This window comes from Gopherus evgoodei, chromosome 4 (assembly GCF_007399415.2).
Source record: "Gopherus evgoodei ecotype Sinaloan lineage chromosome 4, rGopEvg1_v1.p, whole genome shotgun sequence".
NCBI classification, from domain to species: Eukaryota; Metazoa; Chordata; order Testudines; family Testudinidae; genus Gopherus; species Gopherus evgoodei.
In genome coordinates this window covers 64,150,663-64,175,892 of record NC_044325.1, presented here as the reverse complement: position 1 = coordinate 64,175,892, position 25,230 = coordinate 64,150,663, and the positions used below count along the sequence as shown (strand labels likewise).

The 25,230-nt window shown below is 46.4% G+C and overlaps 1 long non-coding RNA gene across 5 annotated transcripts; it reads left to right on the top strand.

Annotated features, from left to right (window-relative positions):
- The first annotated feature begins 156 nt into the window (after positions 1-156).
- Positions 157-13,649, top strand: LOC115650099. Of its 5 annotated transcripts, none has more exons than XR_004000002.1 (5): positions 157-226; positions 4,113-4,218; positions 4,540-5,674; positions 10,745-10,825; positions 13,264-13,649. It is a non-coding gene; the product is annotated as an uncharacterized LOC115650099 (long non-coding RNA). The 5 variants fall into 5 exon arrangements; XR_003999999.1 differs by having other exon boundaries at positions 11,507-13,649; XR_004000001.1 differs by having other exon boundaries at positions 10,745-11,608.
- Positions 13,650-25,230: the final 11,581 nt, after the last annotated feature.

Sequence of the window (25,230 nt, the reverse complement as noted above, 5' to 3'; positions counted from 1 at the left end):
GTGCGCTAGGAAGGGGCTCGTTGTCCTCGCCTCCAATCAGCGGCTCCGGCTCCGGTCCCCTTCCTCCATGCAGAACTGTGATTGGGAGGAAGAGCCTTCAGTTCCGGCGGAGCTCGCTCGCTGATTGGTCGAATGCTGACTCCTGTATCAATCCGTGATGATGCAACGGAACGGGGATCTTTCGCCGGGCCGTGCGTAGAGGAAACCCGGCGGCCGATTGCATCAGGTAGCCGGGCCATGGCGAGAGGCGGGGGCGGGACAGATGTGGGGCAGTAGGAAAAAGGCGGGCCCGTGGAACGCTCATAGCTTGAACTGGTCCAAGCCTCATAGCCAGTTCACTGCCTGGCTCTGGCCCTCACTCTCTAAAATTGGCGCAATCATACTTCCTGCTACCACAACCTAAGCTAAATAGTGAGGTTACACTGAGGGGGGGATATTGTAAGTATCTGGATCGTAGTAGTGGGAAGGGATAGAATACAGTAAAGATCTGGCGTTAAGATGTAAAGAAGCAGGTTATCCAAATAAGTGGCTTGAACTTCCAAATTGTTAAATCATTTAATTACATAGTTTTATTACTGGCATCTTCTCCTCTCCTATTGTTTGTCACCAACTTGATATGTTTTGTCTCAGCCTAAACTGTACAATTTCTAGGGCAAGGACTACATGTTTTATACAGCTCTTCTGGCACAGTGGAGCCCTGTTCCTGACTGGGGCTACAGGAAGATAAATGAATAACAGTCTGGGAGAGAAGTATCAGGGAGTAGCCGTGTTAGCCTGTATCCATAAAAACAACAAGAAGTCCGGTGGCACTTTAAAGACTAACAGATTTATTTGGGCATAAGTGAGGTTTTTTACCCACAAAAACTTCTTTAAATGCATGAAGTGAAAGTTACAGATGCAGGCATTATATAATGACACATCAAGAGACCTCACAAGTGGAGAACCAGTGTTGACAGTGCCAACGTACATGGCAGAGTGGCACTACTGGTACATGATGGCATATATAACATAAGAAGATGTGCAGGTGAATGAGCCCTTGATAGTGTGGCTGAAGTGGTTGGGTCTTCTGATGGTGTCGGTAGAGTAGACATGGGGACAGAGTAGACAATGAGGTTTAATACAGGGATTGTCCAGGTAGTGTCCAGGAAGTGGATCTCTTGTGTGGAGACAGCTGAGAGTGCTGGTAGCATAGGGTTTGAGGAGAGAACCTCAGCCTGGCCCAGTCAACACAAGAGATCCACTTCCTGGACACTACAGTGCAAATAAGTGATGGTCACAAACACCACCCTATACTGGAAACCTACTGACCGCTATACTTACCTACATGCCTCCAGCTTCCATCCAGGACACAATCACACAATCCATTGTCTACAGCCAAGCCCTAAGATACAACCGAATTTACTCTAATCCCTCAGACAGAGACAAACACCTACAAGATCTTTATCAAGCATTCTTAAAACTACAATACCCACCTGGGGATGTGGGGAAACAGATTGACAGAGCGAGACAGGTACCCAGAAATCACTTACTACAGCACAGGCCCAACAAGGAAGACAACAGAATACCACTGGCCATCACGTACAGCCCCCAGCTAAAACCTCTCCAGCACATTATCAACGATCTGCAACCTATCCTGGAAAACAGTCCCTCACTCTCACAGATTTTGGGAGGCAGGCCAATCCTCGCTTACAGACAATCCCCCAACCTGAAGCAAATATTTACCGGCAACTACACACCACACCACAGAAACACCAACCCAGGAACCAATCCCTGTAGCAAACCTTGTTGCCTACTCTGTCCCCATATCTACCCTGGCAACACCATCAGAGGACGCAACCACATCAGCTACACCATCAAGGGCTCATTCATCTGCACGTCGACTAATGTTATATGTGCCAACAATGCCATTCTGCCATGTACATTGGCCAAACCGGACAGTCCCTACGTAAAAGAATAAATGGACACAAATCGAACATCAGGAATGGTAACATAGAAAAGCCAGTAGGTGAACACTTGAACCTCCCTGGACATTCTGTAACAGATTTAAAAGTCACTATTCTTGAACAAAAAACCATCAGAAACAGACTTCAAAGAGAAACAGCAGAACTAAGATTCATTTGCAAATTTAACACCAATAATTTGGGCTTGTATAGGGACTGGGAGTGGCTGGCTCATTACAAAAGCAGCTTTGCCTCTCCTGGAATTAACACCTCCTCATCTATTATTGGGAGTGGACTACATCCACTCTGATTGAACTGGTTCTCCGCTTGTGAGGTACTCCCTTCTCTTCATGTGTCATTATATAATGTCTGCATCTGTAACTTTCACTCCAGGCATTTGAAGAAGAGGTTTTTTACCCACAAAAGCTTATGCCCAAATAAATCTGTTAGTCTTTAAGGTGCCACCACACTCCTTGTTGTTTTTACTAGGAGAGCAGGGCTAGGATGGAAGCAGTACTGGTTTAATGGAATAGGATGCGGGCAATAGTGAAGGGAGTGGCTGGGCTGGCGGAAATGCTGGGCATAGGGGAATGAATGAGAAAGTGCCAGATGAATTAAATAATAATCAATGTTATTACAGTAGCATCTAGAGAGCACAACTGAGATTAAGATAGGGTATTGTTAGATTAATGGGATAGAAGTAGTCAGTATTGGATTAATTATATAGGAATAGCGTCCTAAGGGAATTGTTTGAAGTTCCAGAGTTTGCAACATTTTAAACTGAACTAGACCAAGCACAGGAACACACCCTGATGAAACAACCCTGCAATGATCTAAAAGCAATTTACATACTCTGTGTCTCTGATATCCAGCCACCTTGAATAAGCATGTTAGCTGGATGATTCTGATAAACAGGTCAGAAGTAAAATAATTAAAAATGCTGACAATGAAATTATCATGTTGATCTATAGGCCAGATTTCCCCGTGATGCTCTGGTAGTCATGCTAAGAAGTGAAAATGCTAGCCTGCTAGGAATGCATATTTTCAGTGATGTACTGTATTAAACAAATACACATACTTATGTTAACAAAATTTTGATTGACTTACCAAAAGATACAAGTTAATAACAAATGTCTGTACATGAAAAAGAGGAAGGAATAAGACTGAAATTGTAAATGGGACTGGCAATAGGAAGGTCAATTTGTAAACCAAATTCAAAGCTAGGATTAGACAAATTGTGCAAGCTAAACTGTCTTGTCTTCAGCCTGCAGGAATGGGTTTTCACAGATTGTGGTGATGTATCTGTCTTTCTGTTATGTGCTGTCTAATTAACTAATTATATTAATAAATCTAATCAAGCTTACTTATGCTCTTTAATTACTGAATAAATTCTAACCTTATTAAAACTGGTTGATTACAATTTGGCAACATTCAGTAGCCTAAGTATTAACAATCTATATTTTAAATGAATGGGAGCTCTTCAGATTGCTCTTAGAACTACTGAGGTTATGCCATAGATGAATTTGTTTCATTCGATAGCTACAGCCTCATGTAGATAGAAGATCACTTCAAATTCAGAACATTTCTATGTAATCATATGAGTGACATTTATCTAAAAGAAAACATTAAATTTTAGTGATATTAGTAGAGCCACTAAAGAAAACCTAGCTTTTTTCATCAGTAAATCTCACAAACACCTTGCAGAGGTGGTAAGCCTAATTATTCTCATTTTGTAGACAGGAGAACTGTGGTACAGAGTAGAGATATGAATTTACTAAGGTTACCAAGCAAGCCAGTAGCCAAGTCAGGAATAGAACCCTGATGTTTCAAGTCCCTGTCCAGGGTTCTGTCCACTACTGGGACTTGTCTGGTGCCATGGTGCATTCTGACTTAATTTAAACCTGGTCCAAAATACCATTTATTTTTCTCAATGATTTGTTTAGGAACTTTCATCATATTGTGACAATGCCATAAAATGTGTAACATTGCCTTAATGCCCATGCAAAATTCTTCAGACCTCCAGCAGGCACCTCCTTCACAGCTGTGTAGTGGTGAGTGCATAGCCCTCAGGTGAGTTCTGTGAGCAAAAGAGTTGCCCAAAGTATTTGTGATTGAGAATTGTGGTTCAACATTCTTCCACGAAACAAACTGTGATTTTTTCCCCCCACTTAGCTTTAAGGACGTGGAGTGACAACCTGGCAGAGGTCAACCCTCAGAAGATGGGGCCTGTGTCACCTGTTTGCAAAATTAGATGTGGTGCCCATTAAGATAGTTGCAGGTGAGCAAGGGATATGCAGGCAGGGACTTTAATGCTTTGCTGTATGCTGCATATAAATGGAAGGAATTTCTGCTACTGAGCAGGCTGTAGAAGAGATTGACTTTGCAGTGACACTGGTTTAAGCAATATCAGTGCTCCCCGAGAGAGCAAATCATCTTCTCAACACCTCTCTGCATTGGGGCCTCAGTGAAATAGTCTTCTCACAGGTTTGTGTTGCCCCCATAATGGAGATTCTAGTAGTAGTCAGGGATTGGAAAGCCTAATTCACCCTATTGCAGCAATCTGAGTGCTTGTAGTGATGTTCTCCTCTTACACTTACAGAAGCTGAGGGCCTGCGGTACAGCAGACCTATCCATCTGAGGACGTCTAGGCCTACCCTGTATGCTTTAAGCCCTGAGAGAAATATCTCCATTCTATCCTACTGAACATGTTCTTCACATCTGGAAAAGTGGAGATGGCAGTGTAATTGGAAAGTCCACTCTCCTAATCCTGAGCTGTACAGAGCACTGGCAATTCCAATGGGCGCTACAGGTGCTGATCAGGCCCAAAACGAGAGGTCTCTAAATGGGAGCTGCATTTCTCACCGAGAAAAGAACAAGTGGAAGAGACAGACTAGTGTGAGCATGCATTTCTCTGTCCATATGCAGATGTTTTGCCATATTGGCAATATTTTGAGTTCCATGGTAAGTACATATTGACAATTGGCAAAGTCTCAGTGGGCCCAAGTTGGGAGGAGATTGAAGAAATCAAGGCTTTGCTGTGATCTGCAGCAAGAACATGCTCCTTCTCTGTGCAGAGAAAGTACTATTGGGGGGATTCTGCATCTGATGTTTCACAACAGCAGATGATCATTGTTGGCCAGATTGAGAGCCCCTTACTTGCAATGATAAGCAGTTGTTCACATGAGGAGTCCTGTTGTAACGATTTGTATAGGTAACTGTTCATCAGTATTCAGGGTTTACATTCTGGCCCTGTGTGTTTCCCAACAGAGGTTGTGAGATGACAAGAGTCTTATCTTATTTAAGTGGAAGCAAGAAATGAACATTGGAACGTGGCAGGCAGGAGGCTGGAGCTGTCACTTAGCTCTCCTTGTTCTCCAGCCTGGTCACAGACATGCAAGACTCTAACCCAGCAATGGATGATTAATTGCTGGACATAGCGAAGTCTAGGTGCTCGTCAGAAGGGCTACAAACTGGAAAACAGGTTAGTTTTGCAGACAAGTCTTCCATTGTCCAGGGCTGGCTCCAGCTTTTTGCCGCCCCAAGTGGTGAAGAAAAAAAATTAAAACAAACAAACAAACGATTGAGCAGCTGCTGAAGTGCCGACGACGTGTGAAGAGAAGGAGAGTGAAGGACCCGCCGCCAAACTGCCGCCAAAGAACCAGACGTGCCGCCCCAACAACAGTGGAATGCCACCCCTTTCTATTGGCCGCCCCAGAGACCTGCCTCCTTCGCTGGTACCTAGATCTGGCCCTGCCATTGTTAGACTATCTGGCACCAAAGTGCCCTTGCAGTTCTCCTCTCTATGTTGACAGGTGTATGAGTGTGGGCAATGGAGGCATAAGAGAAAAAATGTTCATTTATTTGCAAAGTCTCCTATCCTAGATTTTACCTGCCACAGTCTGTTTAACTTCAGCTGAAATCATTAACTGGCTGTGTTTAATCATTAAGCAGTTAATATTAACCTCTAAGTGAAGCAAAAGCCTCCAATATCAGCCCAGGTCAAATGTAATGATCTTAAGTGAAGCAGAGGGAATGTTAAAGTCCAGTTTGATGCTCGGAAATTATTATAAATTAGAGCATTACATAGGCCAACTGTACCAATACAGGCAAGTCATGCCTCAGTTTCCCATACAGGCCCCAGGGCTGATGAAGTTGCTCATCTTCTCCACCAGGGTTCAGACCAACAGTCACCGCCTCCCCACCTTGGAAAAGAGTATTGTCCCTCTCAGAGTTCATTGAAGCCCTGGCATAATTTTAATACAAGTAACAACATTCTCCAGCCTCCAAAGTAAGACAGGTTAAAATGAAGCAAGTCTCCATCCTCACTGTAAGCTGCCTACCAAAGAGTCAGCCTCAGCACCTATTTCATTTCTCAGTTCCTTTTCCCCTTTCCAGGGCCCCACCCTTCAGACCACGTACATCACTGTTAACAGGCCTCTTCTTCAAGCCCTGTACATCTATTCCAGTGGCTCCACACCTCGGCCACCTTCATGCTTGTTGCAACTTTTCTCCCCCACAGCCCTCAACTCAGGGCTTCTGCAGGCTGGCTCCCTGCAGCGTGCCACTCCCCAGACCTACAAATCTTACCTCTGCTGAGCATTGTCTTGTGGTAACCTCCCTCCAGAATCAATCTTCCTTTACTAGGCTCAGCCTATCCTGACTGAGCTGGGTCTTCCACTTTGCTTACAAGCCTCTGTCTGAGCCTGCTCTCTCAAGTCTCACACAGCTCCCTGCCACGCCTTCCTACCATTCCCCCCCCCCCCCAAACCCACACACTTTTTTTCTATTCCTGGTGGAGCAGATTTGACTGGATAGTCTATTGTCACCACCAATTATACCTCTTAACTACATAGCAGTTTATATTCTCTCATTGTGCTAAGAGGAGAGATATGTGTGCAGGAATAAATCAAATGGGTGCCGAGGAGCCAATCTGGAAAAAGACTAGGGGATCTGGCATCTTCTCTGTGCATGTGTAAATGGCGATGGCTATTAGCATTAGTGATACTAATGCTTATATGTTCATACTGCAGGGAGAGCAGACCTCCAAGCTAAAGCACATGGATGTTATAGATACCAAGATAAACAGACAGGTGCAAAGGGGAGATATGAGAACAATGATGTCATGGAGTGTTGAGGAGATGGATGCACATACAGGGATAAAGCAGAAGGGGATAAAGGAGATGGAAAACTGTAGAAATCTGGCAGTTTATTATTGCCAGTCAGACAGCTAGTGGAAAGGAATGTCATTGATATGTTAACAGCGGAAGAATTAAAACACATCCTATCCCAGGCTCACTTACATTTATGAAGGAGAAAAAGACAATTGTAGATTTAGGTTTTGCGGCCTGAAACTGGTTTTGTCAGGCTATAGAGAAATAAAGACCTGTTTTATATTTAGCAGTAAACACATTGCTCCCTCAGGGCAAACATTCTGTGTGTTAGTCTCAGATGACTGATGCAGAAGTACCAACACTGGTTAGGATTCAGTGCAGCTGTGAATCACTGCAGAGCAAGAGAACCACAAACAGGTTTGGTATGATGTACAGACACAAATTGTAACAGAAATAGTTATCTTCAGCTCAAATTTCAGGTCTGTAAAAACATATCTCGACAAGCCATGGATGTGCATGGATTGGAAGATGTGTTCTTGTTATTAAGAAAGGGACTGTACTGTACAGAAATCACTAACAGCGAGATAACACAGGGAGTCCTAGGACAGGAGGAACATTGGCCCATTTCCAGCCACCCTGCTTGGCATTGCTTTCCCTTCTCTGCAGGGAAGAGAGGAGAGAATTTCAACACACATTTACTTCTCTCCCCTCCGGCTTCAGTGGCTATGCTCAGTTTGGAAGTGACTCACAGATTGATACAAACGTAGGGCTGGAAGGGACCTTGAGAGGTTCCACCAATGCTTCATGCACTGGGCCAGAGCTGCAAGTGATATAAATTGGCATCGCTTTGTTGATTACGGTGGAGCTACATTGATTTCCACCAGCCAAGGAGCTGGCTCACTGTCTCTAGTGAGACTGACTCAGTGCAATTCTTACAGCAGCAACAAATGCTCTTCAGACCTGAATATGGACAGGACAAAGACAAATTGCTATGAACCATCTGCATTTGGTTACCTTAAGCAAACCAAGTGGGAAAGATATTACCACGGCTTCTGAATAAAGGATTGGATGATATAAGATGAAGTGGGGAAGGGTGGGGCACGGTGGCTACATCCAAAGGGATTAGACGGTCATTGGGAATTTTGACTCAGGTGTACAAATACATTTGAATCAATGTTACTCTGTCCTGGGGGGGGGGGGGGACAATAAAAAGAAAGGGCAAAGGTTCACTGGTGACATCCCAGTGTCTTTTTCTAAACCAACTATAGCGACTGTAGTGCTAGTGTAACATGCTGATTGACAGCTCCGGTGACCAATGCCCTAAATAGTGAGGCAGGCTTCCCATGCTGTCCTGGGACTGTGGTTCCATCTTAATGATGCCTTGTGTACTGTCGGCACTCTACAAATAATGAATTATTAATAATTTGGGGGATCCACCCATAGAGTGAGAGGGAAGTTCAGACTGCTGACGCAGCCAACCCCGAGTATGTTCACTGATACTGGTACCAGTAAGTGCCAGCTGAGTGTGTAGTTTTTGTGATATTGAGTGTCAATTCAAGAAGTGGACTGAGACCAACTCATTGCACATAGATCACATGACTCGCCTTCAGCTAGTAATTAATTTTAATCACCTCTAACCTAACCTGAAACTGACTGGTGATCTCATAGTGAAAAACTCCATGTAATCTATTAGCAATCCCTTGTATGAAAGAGTCTCTGACATCTTAGTGTTTTACCTGGAAATCATCTAAAGAAACCAGTTCTCTTCGAAGTTGTTTGCTTCTATGCAAAAGAATGTCCCAATTGTTGTACGTTTTCCACAATTTTCTCCCCCCCTCACACCCAGGAATCAATGCAGTTTCAGCACTGCTTCTATAGGCCATGGACTACTTGGACATGCCAGTGTTGCTCTGGCCACATAGTGATAGTTACTCTGTCCTGGAACTGTTATTTCTCAGTCAGCCAGACCACATCTCTGTCCTAGTGCTTACTGTATCCGACTGATCATCTCTTCCAGGCACTGATCCTGTCCTGGCACTCTCAGAAGGCTTATCTATATGGGTTTGAGCAGTTCTAGAGATCACAAGTTCTCTGAATGAAAAGGGGAACTTGTGCTTTATATTTTTTCACCCTACAGTTCCTGAGTGTAATTTCTTCATAATGAACTGAAGATCTGGTTGATTTTGAAGTAATTTGTCTTAGTTAATTTAAAGAAGGCCACATGTTGACTTATTAGAATGCTCCATTCCAGTAATATCACTAAAACAAACTGGCCTGTATGGGCAATTAGGATAATAGGCCAGATCCTCAGCTGGTATAAATTGTTCTAGCTCCATTGACTTCAGTGAAGATATGTCAGTTTACACCAGCTGAGGAGCTGGTGCAACATGTCCACAATTACTTCTGCTCTTAGAGCCACAGAACATTTCTCATGACAGATATTAGATCTTCTAAGCCAAGGGTTCTCAAACTTCATTGTAATGCAACCCCATTCTGACAATAAAAGTTACTACACAACCCCAGGACAGGGGAACGAAGCCTGAGCCCCACTCAATGGGGGGCGGGAGGGAATGTGTGGAAAAGCTGAAGCCCAAGGGCTTCAGCCCCAGGCAGGGGGCCTGTAACCTGAGTTCCAACATGAAGGGCTGAAACCCTCAGGCTTTGGCCTCGGGCGGTGGGGCTCAGGCTTCGGCCCTAGGCTCCAGCAAGTCTAAGCTAGCCCTGGCGACCCCATTACAATGGCTCATGACACACTTTGGAGTCCTGACCCATAGTTTGAGAACCACTGTTCTAAGCCATAAAGAAATAGGACTTAATTTCTACTGAGATTGAGACATACTGTCAGCGATCAGGAGGACATTAGATTCAACCTAGTGGGCACAAGCTTAGACTACAGGAGCTTTTTATTAAGAGCACAAATTGCAAAGCTTCATTAAAGAGAAAGAGAGTCAAGAGAATGTGAACTCTGTAATAAAAGAGAAAATTGAAATACTTCCTAAATCCACTGTCTATGACAAAGAAAACCAAAAATGATTTAGTAAGAGCCAGCATCTTAAAACATCATTATGGATCTGTCACAGGGTGAGATGGGCTTTTATAGCACTCATGTCCTAGCTTTGACCTATGCTTTGCAGTCCCCTCCAAGACTGTGTGACTGTGAACCAGGAGCAAGGCCTTTGGAGAAAGCAAGTTAAAAGTCAGGTCCTACCTCTCAGTAATGAAGATAGCTCAAAGGGGCTCTCCAGTCACCAGGTGTAAGGAAGTGTTGACTGATTTTTAATCTGGCCAAGAAATCAGCCTAGATTCTCCTCTGTATCAGACATCTGTCATTGGGTTGTTAGCCCCCAAGAAAACTTACAAGGTTAAGATATAGATAAAACTGTTATTTTATGTTTAACACAACAGTTAAAACAGTAATAGAGGAATAAATACTAAGGACTTCCTCTATAACTATAGAGGACCAAATATAAACACAGCTATGGCTGTAACAACAAGGGGCTTAAAGCCCTGACCCAAAACTATATAGAGGACAGGTGATCGGAGCCTAGATGTCTCTTTACCATGTCTTGCAGCTTGGTTACAGACACCCACCGACACAATAAGACAGAGCACTAAATGCAGGCAGTGACAGCAGGCTCCTGAGGCTGGGACCTCCAGACAGGTAAGTTGACAACTCTGTTCTTCTCTTCATAGACCTTCCACCCTGTGCCATCATGTGTTCATGAGCGAACTGGAACCAAATGGCAGCAGATGGATGGGTATCCTCACATAGAGGTATGTGCTGTACCCCAGCAACCCTTACTCTGGTACCTATCTACCTCTCAGATGGGCAGCCCTGTGGGACTAGAGGCTGGTCTTTTATACTGCCTTGTTCCTAGCCAGATTACCAGTCACATGACCTGCCTTTAGCAAAAAGGGTGCCAAAGGCTGAGGAAGAACACCCCAAACATGGATTCTCAACAGCAACTAAGGGAAATCCAAGATGGCTGTGTGCAGATAACATAAAAATTGAAAAATAAAGAAAGTTCCCCTACAGAGGGACAGGCAATGAGCTTGAGCAAGTCCTGGGGAGGGTCAGCAGCAGAGCCCCTGAAGGACAGCAACAGTAGGCTGGGGAAGTTCTGTGGGTGTAGGGGTGGTTCCTTGTGGGGAATGAGCTGGGGATGGAGCCCATGAACGGCTTGGCTAAAGAGACCTGAGGAAGGTCAAGGAGGAGATGAGCAACATAAGCAGTAGCCAAGGGGAAAGTGAAGCTGGAGTATGTGAGTAACAGGGACAGTTGCTTCCTGAACCCAGTGTGGAGGGAGGGACTCAGCTCCCCAATACCCAGTTGTGCCACCTGCAGCTAAGTGGCAAAGGCCTTATGACGGTGCAGGCTCAGTCCTCAGAGGGTTAATGTAGCAGATGCTAGAAGTAAGGACGCAGCTAGATTGCTTACCTGCTCCATTACCCCAGGTAGTCTAATGAGTGCATCTGGGCCCCAGCTGAGCTGCCTGATTGGCCTAACCCTCCGATTGGCTGAGGGGATCAGCAGACTTGTTCTGAAGGCTGCAACAGGTGAGTACTAGCTGCTCAAAGCTTTTGTCCATGGTTATGGTACCTGTTGCCTTGCCGTGCTACAGGTAATCAGGTTCTGACCTTTAAGTCTGGCTCTGACCCTGGATGCCCATTCCTGGCTGCTGACTCCTGCTCTAACCACTGTGACAGCCCATGTCCCAGTCCCTGGCAGTTAACTCTGACCTGTTAGAGGGGGTTGGGGAAATATAAAGGGCTGCCTGGGAGGCAGTAAAGGGAGGAAAGCTGGGTGTGAGTAGGAGCATAGCTTACAGCTCTGCATAATTGTAGAGACTGTTGATGGTAGTTGCTGCCTTTGTTTTGTTAGTGCTACTGCTTTTCTGTTGGCAGTCTGTCTACGTTCCCATACTGGTGGCCTGACTGTTTTATTTATTGCTGGGAGATCAGTGTGTCAGCCCACTGGTATCTGCCAAAAAGTAAAATGGTCAAGACCTCAGAACAGGCAAAGGACCTCCCCTACACCAAGGGGAGAAACTTTGTTGTGTAGGGTTAGACTTTTGACTGCTCTGTAAGGGGAAGACTTTCACTTTGATTAGAGGGCCAAAGCACTAAATCATTGAACCGCCACAAAGAGACTGTAGACCACAGCTGGGAAACTGAGGTACATAACCATCCAGACAGCAGAGGAAAGCTGCTCCTTCACAGGGTCCCTTCACCTGTACCTTACTACATCCTTCATTGTTTGCAAGAACTATCCCACATCTTGCCTGCTTTACAACATTTGACTTTGCTGGAAGGAACACAAGTGAGTGAGTAGCTGCCCACTGTACCCAATGTGTTCAATATTTTGTCAGTTAACTCAAGTGTAACATTCTGCAGATAGTCTGGGAAGATACAGGTTAAGGGTCAAGGCTCCTAAGTGACTACAGATAGGATTCAGAACTTTAAACTATCAAATTGTTTTATGTAGTGTATATAAGGGAATTAGGATGTGACGGATTTGAGATGTTGGAGGTCTGGAAGTGTCAGCAGATTGTTATACTGAGGTGTGCCAGATGTTTTTGTAGGCACTGCGATTATTCCTATTCTTGTGTACATGTAACACTTAGATATCTGTGTGCATTAGGGATTATATTCTAGCTCCATGGGGAATGGTCACTGAGCTTCCACCAGGAACTAAAATCTGGGGGGTATAATTAATGCAAATTCTAGGACAGGTAAACAACTCTGGGGAATCCCCCTATGCCCCCTGGGAATTGCCTGTACGGGCTCAGATTAGGTTCAAGAGGCCCAGCAAACAAAGAAAGGGCTCTTGGTATAAATGGTCAGCCTGAACTGGCAGGGGGACCCTCATTTGATCCTCAAACTGATATGAAGTTGTAACCAAGAGGGTGAAACTCTTTGGGAAGGGCTTAAAGGATAGGTAACTTGCCAGGGTCTCCAAGTGGAACACAGGTGACATGTTTCTCTTTGGTTCCAGGATGCACACACACTTGCTTTTGCTCTCATTCCTTAAAGAGGCTTTGGAATTTGTGCCTTCAGTGAAAAGCTTCTGGGCTCTAAGCCTGTGCTCACTGGGCTTGCTCTAATTTCCTGACACTGAGTATGTCTATGTCTCAGTAGATAAGCGATCAGGATTTGCGATATCTCGTAGGGAATTCATTTTCAAATACAAGTGAAAGCCCATTTCTTTACAGGTATTAGAGCTTCGAAACCATAATGAGAGAGGTTCTGAGACATTAACAGCTGCAGTAATCACAGATGGGTTGTCTGAATCTCCAAGTTCTTGTGATGTTGTTGAAGGGGAGCTTTGTTTTCAAGTAAGTCAACATGTGTCTATCTTAAGTTAAACTAATGTGAACCACTCCAAAATGAATTCTCTTTAGTTTATTATGAAGAAATGCCCCTCACAGGCAGTGTGGAATGAGGAAATAGAAAGCACAAGTTCCCATTTGTGCTCACAAATGCCACAGCTGCAATGTCTTTAAAAGCACATCCGTTTTATTTCAATGTAAACAGAACGAAGCACTTCTTGTCAGTGTCATGGGGTTGGCAGTAGATCTCATTGCCTCTTCTGTGTGGTTCCCAGCCTGGTAAATAAAACTTCTATGAAACTTCAGTTGCATCCTCCATGTGTTTTGTCTCTGCACCAAACTCTCAATATGACCATGCGGATGTAGCATGTTCTATAATGATCGTGCTGAAGTGTATTAAGACAGAAATGTAAGGATCATGATGGCATGTCATAGCGTTCATTGGAAAATGGTAAACGGGCATGGGTTTGCATCAGACTGCAAAATGCTGGTACTGACCTAGCCCAGGGCAAGAACAATATGGGGCTGGTTCCAGATGCTAAATCTGTTTAAGTCATTTTCTGCTTCTCTATAGGGAAAAGATTGCATCAAGTCAAAGACACACTCACACTCCTGCCCTTCCCTGGAAGATGGTGTGGGCTGGAGATAGAATTTCACTTCCAAACCCACTAGCAGTGTCACTATACTGTGCCTTGTCTGAGTGAGAGACACCAAATGGGAAAGATTCTATTAGCCTGTGGTGGGGTGTTCACCACCCATTGCCCTGAAACGGTTAATGCAGACTGAGAAGGGGGCTAATTAACCAGACAGGGCACAGCTGAGGAGAATCACATGACTAAGCAATCCCCTGACTGGGTGAGGGAGCCCAGCTGAGGATGAACAAGCTGGATTTATAAAGCCAGGAAACTGGAAGCAGAGAGGGCTGCTGGGGAAGTCTGCAGTTACACTCTGGGAGAAGGTGTGCGTGTGTGCGTGTGTGTGCGCGCGCGCGCGTGCGCGCGCGCGGTGGCTGCAGAGACACACAGCCTGCAGTTACTCCTTGGGAGTTGGGAGGCTGGCAGACCAAGAGACGGGAAGTGCCAGATGGCAAGGAAAGGGTTTAGGGAAAGGCAGTAAGGTCTAGGAGGGAGCGGACCTTGGCTGCTAAGTAGTGGGTCCCTGAGCCAAAACACGGAGTAGAAGGCAGGCCTGGGTTCACCTGCCAGCTGCTGAGGAAGTGGCACTATGAGGCAGTGAATGGGAAGATTGCTTAGGATTGTAGAAGAAAGACATCTGTATTGTGGATGGGGAAAACATGTACAGTGACTTGGCCAGAGGGCCAAGTTGCAAAGAGGTGGCAGCAGCTTGTGGAGCAAGAGAGACGCTGTAGACTGAGAAAGAGGGATAGAGAGATGGCATGCAACTGTGGGAAGGGGGTGTCAGCCTCCTGAAGCTAACCCCCAGAATGACTGGGAGGAGGTGCTGGCCCAGTGCTGAGTACAGCACCCTGTCACACAGCTGCACGTTCTTTTCCCACCCAATCAAGAACTGAAGGACAAATACAGTTATTCAGATATGAATTCACCTTTTTAGCTTTAAAGATACGAACTGAAAAGACCCCAGGTAGGTTTTGGGTTGAGTGATTGCAGGTGGGAGAAGGTAAAGCTATAGCTGTTGATGAATAAGGTGAAGATTATTTTCAGAGTGTTTTCATAGCCTTGCGGATGGTTCATATGAAATGACAGCTGCAAAGTCTGTCTCCTCCCCTGCCCGGATACAAGGAAACTTTTTCAGGGAACAGTCTATTGCCCCTCTGGTCAGGGTAGTAGTTAACACCCTGGATTGGCAGCGCATTGCATAGTAGCTAGCTAATGGTCAGCAAAATGATACAGGTTGGTAGTAACTAAAAGTTACAATCTGAGGGCTGTGAGGTGGCCTATGAGTTTGATTTCAGCTCCCTGAGGCTCCTTGAAGATGTGACTAACTACACAAAGTGCACAACAATGGAGAACCAGGCCTGCAGTAACTAGTATAACACAAAAAGGGCTTGTAAAGAATGCCTTTCTGAATTGCAACAGTGGCAGTTGTTTCCCCCTTCCCCTCCCCCCCATTTCAGATGGGAGGGGTAAATTGGGCTAATTGCATGTTAAAAGCACCTAGTGTGGATTTGCTTTGGGATGTGTCCAAGAGATCCTTGGTTCATATGATACCTGTGGATGCCATCATGTCCTATGCAGCACTGACTCTGGGAAATTTCCCCCACCTTCCCCTGTGAAACTTTGGACATAACTTGCAAACAAAATACTAGTTTTCTTTATGGACCATTCCTGTGTGTGCTGTGGTAGCATGTGTTCTGGAGGCTGATGGTTACTGAGTGACTGTACCATTCACAATGGAATATCAGAGTCACAATCTGAACATGTGATATCCATAATATTACATAATGATCCTGCTTGTGGTAATATCTGAGCAGATAAATCATCACTGTGAAATTCTCTGGTACCAATGACACATGTGGCCTCAGGATTACGTCAGGCTAGAGAGCGCTGCCAATCAAACAGCCCAAGCAATTCTACCAGCCCAGTGCCAAGCATGAAATCTGGCTGAGTCAACTTCTTGCTTGGTATTTCCCCCCCCCCCACACACACACACATGTGGGAAAAGACAAGCTCATTGCAGCCTTATCTATGCTGAATGCTCCACTGAATGCTCTCAGCTGAAATCTGCCTTGGAAATACTTTAGTCAAGTGTGAAACCCAGCTTGGTATAGATTGTTCAGCTGAGCAAGGGCTCCCTCCTGCTTCCTGTGCCTGTTATAAAATACCACTCTGACTTTAAAAAGAGATGTGAGCCGCTATCCTCTAAGCTCCAGGGGGAATGATTAATCTGGGCACATGTACAGCACCCTTCCTTCAAGATTCTTGCACACTAACTAAGCTTCACAACACCTGTGGGAGGCAACAGATGCTCGTTATAGTCTTTAATGTGTGGGTTGTCTACAGACTTTCTGGTAACGTGTCCAAACCCTGCAGTCCTTTCTCAGCGAAAGCTCCCAGTGAGCATGGCTACACTTGCAGATGTAGAGCACTTTGAGTTAAACCAGCCTTGGAGAGCGCAATAGGGAAAGTGCTGCAGTCTGTCCACACTGACAGCTTCAAGTGCACTGGCGTGGCCACATTTGCGGCACTTGCAGTGGCATTGGGAGTGGTGCATTATGGGCAGCTATCCCACAGAGCACCTTTTCCCATTCTGACGCTGTGGCTTGTGGGAAGGGGGTGAGGGGGTATGGGGCATTCTGGGTCCCATCCCAACAACCCATGATGCATTGGTTCACATCCCTCTGCTTCCAGCAATCCCTCTGCTTCCATCCACAATTGGCACCATCTTTCAACTGCGTGCTTTGTCTTCCCTTTTGGTCTGTGGGAATGGAGCCCCAACTGCTGAGGAATATGCTGTTGAGTCTCACCAGCACATCACGTTTAGCGGTTGAGTTACTCCTTAAGATCCAAACTGATAGTGAGGACTCCAACGATATTGACTCAAGTAACGCATATGACATGAGATTGCTTGTGGCATTCCCGGGCATGCTCACCACCATGGAACGCTGCTTTTGGGCTTAGGAGACAAGCACTGAGTGGTGGGATCACATCATCATGCAAGTCTGGGATGACGAGCAGTGGCTGCAGAACTTTCAGCCCACCTAGTCTCCGAGTACATTAATCGGAAGGGGTATTTCTCTATGGTTCTCCAGGTGCTTGTGGATCACCGTGGACATTTAATTGACATTAACGCAGGCTGACCCAGAAAGGTGCATGACACATGCATCTTTGGGAATGCTGGCCTGGGACCTTTTTCCCAGACCAGAAGATCACCGTAGGTGAAGTTGAAATGTCCATTGTGATCCTTGGAGACCCTGCTTACCCTTTAAGGCTTGGCTCATGAAACCCTACACAGGAAGCCTTGACAGCAGCAGGAAGCTGTTCAACAACAGGCTGAGCCAGTGCAGAATGACTGTGGAGTGTGCTTTTGGCCGTTTAAAGGGCCGCTGGCACTCTCTGTATGGGAAGCTGGACCTGGCCAATGACAGCATCCCTGCGGTTATAGCCGCGTGCTGTACCCTCCATAACATTTGTGAAGGGAAGGGTGAAAGCTTCACTCAGGCATGAACCTCGGAGGTTCAACACCTGGAGGCTGAATTTGAGCAGCCAGAGAGCAGGGCTGTTAGAGGGGCCCTACTCGGGGCTGCAAGGATTAGGAATGCCTTGAGGGAGGAATTTGAGGCTGAAAGCCACCAGTAATGTCTGGTGCCCTGCATGAGACTGAAGTGCAGTGGTTCCAATATTATTAGGAATCTGTGTTTTCTACGCTGATTTGCAGTGCCTGTTGCTTTCCTGGGCTAAGGTATCTTTTACTTTATGCAATAATAAAGAATGTTTTCAAAGCCAAAAAATCAGTTTATTGAAAAGAAACACAACTGCTTGGGAAACAGAAAGGGCAAGGGAGTGGGGTGAGGAATGATACAATCACAGATTTGTGTATGTCCAGTTATACTCAGCTTTCCTGTTTAGAGTGCTGTGCAAGGAGTGCTGCACTTCAGGATGGCTATACTGCATGGTGATGGAGGTTGAGTGCAGTGGGTAAGGGTCATAGTTTTCAGGGCTGGGTGGTGAAGCTACAGGTGTTGGAAGCAGCTGGTGGTGATAAGAGCCCGGTGTGACAGGTTGAATCACAGAAACCCCCTTGGGAACTGCCAACTGATGTGCCAAGACTACTTCTACCCCTGCTTTCCCTGCCAGCTCGGGACTCCAGCACCCTGTCTTGTTGAGCCAGACACACCTGTCTGCTCCAACACAGACCCAAGGTCTGAATTACTTGCCCCAAAACTGCAGGTTTACCTGAAAGCAGCTAACAGAAGTGTTCCTGTCTTTAACACTCAGATGCCCAACTCCCAATGGGGTCTAAACTCAAATCTGTTTTACCCTGCATAAAGCTTATACAGGGTAAACTCAAAAATTGTTCATCCTCTATAACACTGATAGAGAGAGCTGCATAGCTGTTTGCCTGTCCTTCCCTCTGCACCCAGGTATTAATACATACTCTGGGTTAATTAATAAGTAAAAAGTGATTTTATTAAACACAGAAAGTAGGATTTATGTGGTTCTAAGCAGTAACAGACAGAACAAAGTGAATTACCAAGTAAAATAAAATAAAACATGCAAATCTAAGCCTAATACAGTAATAAAACTGAATACAGATAAAACTCACCCTCAGAGATGTTTCAATAAGTTTCTTTCACAGACTGGACACCTTCCTAGTCTGGGCACAATTGTTTCCCCTGGAACAGCCCTTGTTTCAGCTCAGGTGGTAGCTAGGGGATTTCTCATTATTGCAGCCCCCTTTGTTCTGTTCCACCCACTTATATATCTTTTGCATAAGGTGGGAATCATTTGTCCCTCTCTGGGTTACCACCTCTCCTTCTCAATGGAAAAGCACCAGGTTAAAGATGGATTCCAGTTCAGGTGACATGATCACATGACACTGCAAGACTTCATTACCTACTTTGCCAGCACACGTATACAGAAAGACTTGCAAGTAAAACAGAGCCATCTACAGACAATTGTCCTGGTTAATGGGAGCCATCAAGATTCCAAACCACTATTAATGGCCCACACTTTACATAATTACAATAGGCCCTCAGAGTTATATTTTATATTTCTAGTTTCAGAGACAAGAGTGGTACATTTATACAAATAGGATGACCACATTCAGATTATAAAATTTGCAATGATCTCTTACAAGAGACCTTTTGCATGAAACATATTCCAGTTACATTATATTCATACTCATTAGCATATTTTCATAAAATCATATAGAGTGCAACGTCACACCTGGATGTTGGAGAAAGTGGGTTGGAGGTGATGCGGGGGCACAAGGGAAAGAGTTTTGGGACAAGGGCTGAAGGAGGGGGCGGGCGCAGTAGTGCTCTGCCTGCATGGCTACGAGCGCCTGGATCAAGTGCACTTGGCACTCCATGATGCTTATCAGCCGATCTGTGCTTTGCTGCCAGAGCTCCGTGCTTTTGTGCCGGTGATCTGCATTCTGCTGGTGGATCCTCCTTTCACTCTCCCTCCACTCCTGTGCTTTTAGCGTCTCATTAAGTGACTGCTGTATTACTTCATGCAGCGTGTCTTCTTTGCTTCTACGTGACCTCTTCCTGAGTCTTTGCAGTCTCTTGGCCAGTGATAACATGGACGGCTGAGATCTTAATATTGCATCTATAAAGGCAAAATGCACCATTTAACAGAGGCAGCATTGTTCATACCAGATACAGCAATGATTCCCCCGTACTTAAAGAGGGCAAGCACAGTCTACACAATAGTATAATTTGCCCATCCCAAAGTGAGTGCACATAACCCACGAGAGTCCCAAAATGGTGCATAAGCACAGGGTCCAGGGGAAAGATTGTTTCATGGCTGTACTGTCCTCTGGTTTCTGTGCCTTGGGGAGAGCCAACAGCTGCAGGAGGCCCCTATACAGAACACTGTCCCCACATTTTCCACAAGAGTTTGTCCTGGAAGATGTCTCACTGCTGAGGGTGACCTAGGAAGCAAGGGAGGGTCTTCTGCTACAATGCATCTTCTGCTCTGGCCCATATGCAGCTTGCCTGTGTGCAGCAATCGTCCCCCATCCCCTCACGGCACAGTGGCACGGACATGTTAGCCTGACTGGGACAAGGATCACAGTGGCTCTCCCAAGAAACCTGCGCAAGCGCATTGCCCATGTTCTGGATGAGACCTTTGAAGAGATCACTGAGGCCGATTACTGCCATGTGAGACAGCACATCAACACCCTATTCCACATCTAGGCATGCATGTAGCCCTAAGCCTCCTCGACCCAAGAATCCACACCGAATAACTTCCTTTCCAAAATAAAAGCCACTTACTGGGAACCTCCTCTGGTGTTTGTCCTTCCCCAATCACCGGCTGCCGCGACTGGCTACCTTCCTCCTGGCTTGAGAACAGCTCCTGGCTGCGTGCATCTAGGGATTCTGGGGTGTATTCCTCTGCCTCAGCACCCTTGCTCCTGCTTTGCTCCTCCTCCTCCTGCCTTGTTGAACTGGGTTCTGAAGTGTCCATGGTGGTACTCGGAGTGGAGGTGGGGTCGCTGCCAAGTATCACGTCCAGCTCTTTGTAGAAACGGCAGGTCGCAGGGGCAGCACCGGAACAGCGGTTTGCCTCGTGGACTTTGCGGTAGGCATTCTGCACCTCCTTCATTTTAACCCTGCAGTGCAGTGCATCCCGATCATTGCCCCTTTCCATCATGTCCCTTTATATCTGCCCAAAGGTATCCTACAGCTGGAGCGCAGCTGGGACTGGACAGCTTCATCTCCCCAAACACTGTTGAGGTCCAGCACCTCACCATTGCTCCATACTGAGGATGAGGGCCGGTGCTAGGACGTTTCACGCCCTAGGTGAAACTTCCACCTTGCGCCCTCCCCTCCCGCGCCCCCACCCTGAGGCACACCTCCCCCCCACAGCACGTCCCTCTCTCCGCCCTGAGGCGCCCCCCTTGCGGCAGCTCACCACCCTCCGCTCTGAGGCACCCCTCCCCCTGCCCCAGCTCATCCCTCCTCCGTGCACGAACACCCCATGCACACCATGGCTGCTTCACTTCTCCTGCCTCCCAGGCTTGTGGCGCCAAAGCTGATTGGTGCCGCAAGCCTGGGAGGCAGGAGAAATGAAGCGGCCACTGCATGCTCGGCGAGGAGGCAGGGCAGGGGTGAGCTGGGGCGGGGAGTACCCCTGCGTGCTGCCCCCCCTTTACTTGCTGCAGGTGGTCCTCCCTGTGCTCCTCTGCCCCAGATCCCTCCACCTAAATGCCGGCAGCGACCGAGGCAGCTGAAGATCCAGCCGCCATGGTTGCTGCTGAGCAAAATGGCACCCACCAAATACCAGCATCCTAGGTCGCCTAAATGGTTGCACCGGCCCTGCTGAGGATCGCCTGGCGTGTGGAGGCATGGTCACCTGAAAAGATTCACTGAGAGCACTCCACTCCTTGCTGAGCAAACAGGAAGGGGGTTTTCAAAATTCCCAGAGAATTTAAAGGGCGGGTCTGATGGTTGGACACCTGAGGACAGGGCAGTAGAGTTCGAAGTGATGACCAAAGTGGCTAGAACAGGCAGTGTGGGACACTTCTGGAGGCCGATCAGAGCGCATTAACAGACCAGAGCATCCACACTGGTGCTGCGGTGCTCCAGCAGGGGTGCATCAAACGTTATTCTACTCACCGAGGTGGAGTACCAGGGGCGCTCTAGCCATGGAGTCCGGGTGCTTTACGTGCCTTGCCAGTGTGGATGCGTTGTGAGTTAGAGAACAGTAAAGCAGCCCGGTGCTCTCTAAACTCGCAAATGTAGCCACGCCCAGTGAAGTCAATGGCAGATAGGAATGCTCTCACCTCCCAGTGAGCTCCTTTCTCAAGGGTCATGGTTCTCATCTATTTTTACACTGTAGGCTCACACAGCCCTCTGTCCTTGCTAAAAGGATTGTGGTCTCAGCAGGGAACCAGTTTGGAAGGTGGGGTGAGGGGTATTGGGGCTAGAGCTGGATGCAGAGGGCGGGAGGTGTGCTAGCTGGGGAATTCCTTGGGGAGCCTTAACCCTAAAGTCTAGGACTAGTGCTGGAAGCTGAGGCTAAAGTATTTTGTTTCTGTTCTAAATGCATTTCTTTGACTGTGGAATGATGGTGACACCAGCTTGTGGGTTGGTTTTGTGGAATGTTATGACAAACCCAGTGTGGTGCCCCTTCCACCCAAAACCAAACAACAGCTGAGACTTCACTAAAGCTGGGTCATGGAAGTCAAAGGTCTCTATTCAGAACATCACTTAAGCACCCACTGACAAACCACTGAAGCCAGAATAAGTATATGCTTAAAGTCAAGCGATTGGTTAAAGCCCAAGTTTTTGAAGATATGTAGGTGTTGCAGTTACTCAGCGTTGCAATGCCTAAGGATTTGTCTACATTTAAAACTCTGCAGCAGCACCACGGTAGCACTTCATTGAAGGCACTACCCACACCGACAGGTGGTGTCCTGTCAGCATAGGTAATCTTCCCTCCTTGGCAAGCGGTAGTAACTAGGTTGATGGGAGAATTCTCCCACCGAACTAGCATGTCTTCCCTAGGGGATAGGATGGTTTAACTGCGTCACTCAGGAATGTGGATTTTTCACCCCCTGAGCAATGTAGATCTACAGTACAGATCTGTAGTGGAGACCAGGCCAATGTCTCACTTTCAAAAGGGGTTTTGTCTCCTAATCCCTTTATAAAAAGAGGAGTAGGCCAGGTCTACACTATAGACCTATATCAGTATAACTAGATCATTCAGGGGTATGAAAAATCCCACCCCCACCCCCGCCCAAGAGACACCTATCCTGAGCTAACCCCCTGCATAGACAGCGCTGTGTCGGTGGGAGAGCTTCTCCTATTGACCTCACTACTGCCTCTCAGGGAGGTGGGTTAATTACACTGATGGGAGAAGCTCTCCCGTCAATTGTAGTAGCATCTTCACCAAAGCATTACAGCAGTGCAGCTGCAGCACTGTAGGTGAAGACAACCCTGTAAGATCCTAAATCCATTAGACTAGCAACACTGAGGACAGCAACGCCTAAATACCTGTATAAATCTGGGTCTCGTCCCTAGTCAGGAAAGCACTGAGTCCAGCATTAAAAACTACCTGTAACTTCAGACATTTTGGGCTAGATCCTCAGCTACAGTATAAGGTACACAAGATGTAGCAGGGTAAGGGGGAGTAAAAGTCATGCAGCTCTAGTCCACTTCTGCTTTTCCCCGCTCCTGGGACTGGTGGGGTGCGCAGAGATTCACTGTGTTGCCCCAGGGGCTATTCCAGCAGTCACGAGACACTGGGTAGTGCTGCCACTTCTGAAGCACAGAAAAACCTGCTGGTTTGATGGGTGGGAGCAGATCCCAGGGGAGGCAGGGCTGGTCTGTGGGTAAAGCAAAATCCTAGAGCTTGGGGAACCCTGGGGAGAGGCTCAGCTCTTGGAAAGTTCTGTGAGACCTGGAAGGGTTTGGGGGTGGGACTAGGGTGCTGTTTCCTCACCGGCTGTATCTGCCCCTGGAATGCTGCATGCCCAGTGGGACCCGGGTGCCCGCCAGGCAGCCATGGCACACTCCCAGCCATGATGTGCACAAACACTAATTAAGATAGCTGCGTGCTTGGCCACACAGCAACAAACCTGGCAAGCTTCTGATCAGCACGTGGTAAAGTACTAGGAAAACCAGCCAAGCCAGTCAAAAACTGGCCAGGTGGCAACCCTATCCCTGGGTGAAGGGACATCCTGGCTAATTCCTTTTTCTCCTTCTGGTGTGCCTTCCTGCCCCCGCACACTAGCAGTAGGAGGTTACATAGAGCCATTACCCCAGCTCTATATCAGCCAAATGTTCTTCTTACCCTTAATTGGCTAGGTAAGCCAACTTTCCAACCTCTGTGTACTGCCAGAGTAGCACAAACCATTCAGAGCAGAGCTGGGAATTAGGCCCTTAGATTTTTTATGAGGTGAGGGAATGGATTAGAGGGCAGTGGGTAAGAGCAGGGGAGGTGTGACTTGGGAGGGGTAATAGACGAGGGTGGATAACTGAGCTGTGAGCTGTTGGGAATGGCTTGGCAATGGGAGAGTGAGCTGGGAAGGGATGGATGTGATGATGGGTAGATGAATGCATGTAGGGGGAGGTGTTTGAATAAATTTCAGGGCAAAAGAGAAATCCTGGATGATATGGACCAAGGTTGTGATGGACATGGTATAAGAGCCTACTTAGATCTGCCCATCTAACCCTAGGGCTTTATATAGCACTTATCACTGTTGTAACTAGAATGACCAGATGCCCCAATTTTATAGGGACAGTCCCGATATTTGGGAGTTTGTCTTATATAGGCTCCTATTACCCGCCACCCCCATCCCAATTTTTCACACTTGCTGCCTGGTCACCCTCACTGCAACTATGCTGAGCAAAATGGTAGTGTTCTCTCTCTCTCTCTCTCTTTTTTTTTCTTCAGGTCAGAGTGACTTTGTGTATGTAGGATATATTTTAAATAAGCATTGATCCTGGGGAGGAGCATCAAAGAGGTGCATGTTTTATACCTTGTTCTCAAGACCATCAGGCTTGAGCCCCACTTGATCTCGTGTGGCCAGGAATCCTGCAGACAGAAATGCCTTGTTCCCAGAGATAGTCATAACTGAATTCCATGGCAATCTTTCAGCCATTTTCCCATAAAGGAAACTGTTTGAGTGAGCTTTGGTTACAGATATACTATTGGAGGATGAGTGTTAATAACCAAGGGAATCAGAAACTGGACTGCTCATAATGGAAAACTGGTGTCGTGATGTGAACATGTAATATCCATGACATATTGCATAATGCTCATACTGGAATGTACTGAGAGAAAGAGAAGTGTCATCATGTCATGGCAGTAAACATATTAGTGACTCAATTAATAAAGCACTAAAGGAGCTTGATATAATTAATGCCATTCAGCTTGGGTTTATGGAAAATAGAACCTGTCAAACCCATCTGACTTTTTTCGAGATGACAAGTTTGGTAGATAAGGTAATAGCGTTGTCATACTTAGACTTCTGTAAAGCATTTGATTTGGTACCACATGACACTTTAATTACAAAAAAACAGAACAATATAAATTAACATGGCACCCACTAAATGGATTAAAATCTGTCTAACTGATAGATCTCAAAATGTAAATGTAACCAGGGAATCATCACTGAATGGATGTATTTCTAGTGGGCTCCCCTAGCCAGGGATTGGTTCTTGGCCCCTAGATTATTTACAATTTTTATCAACGA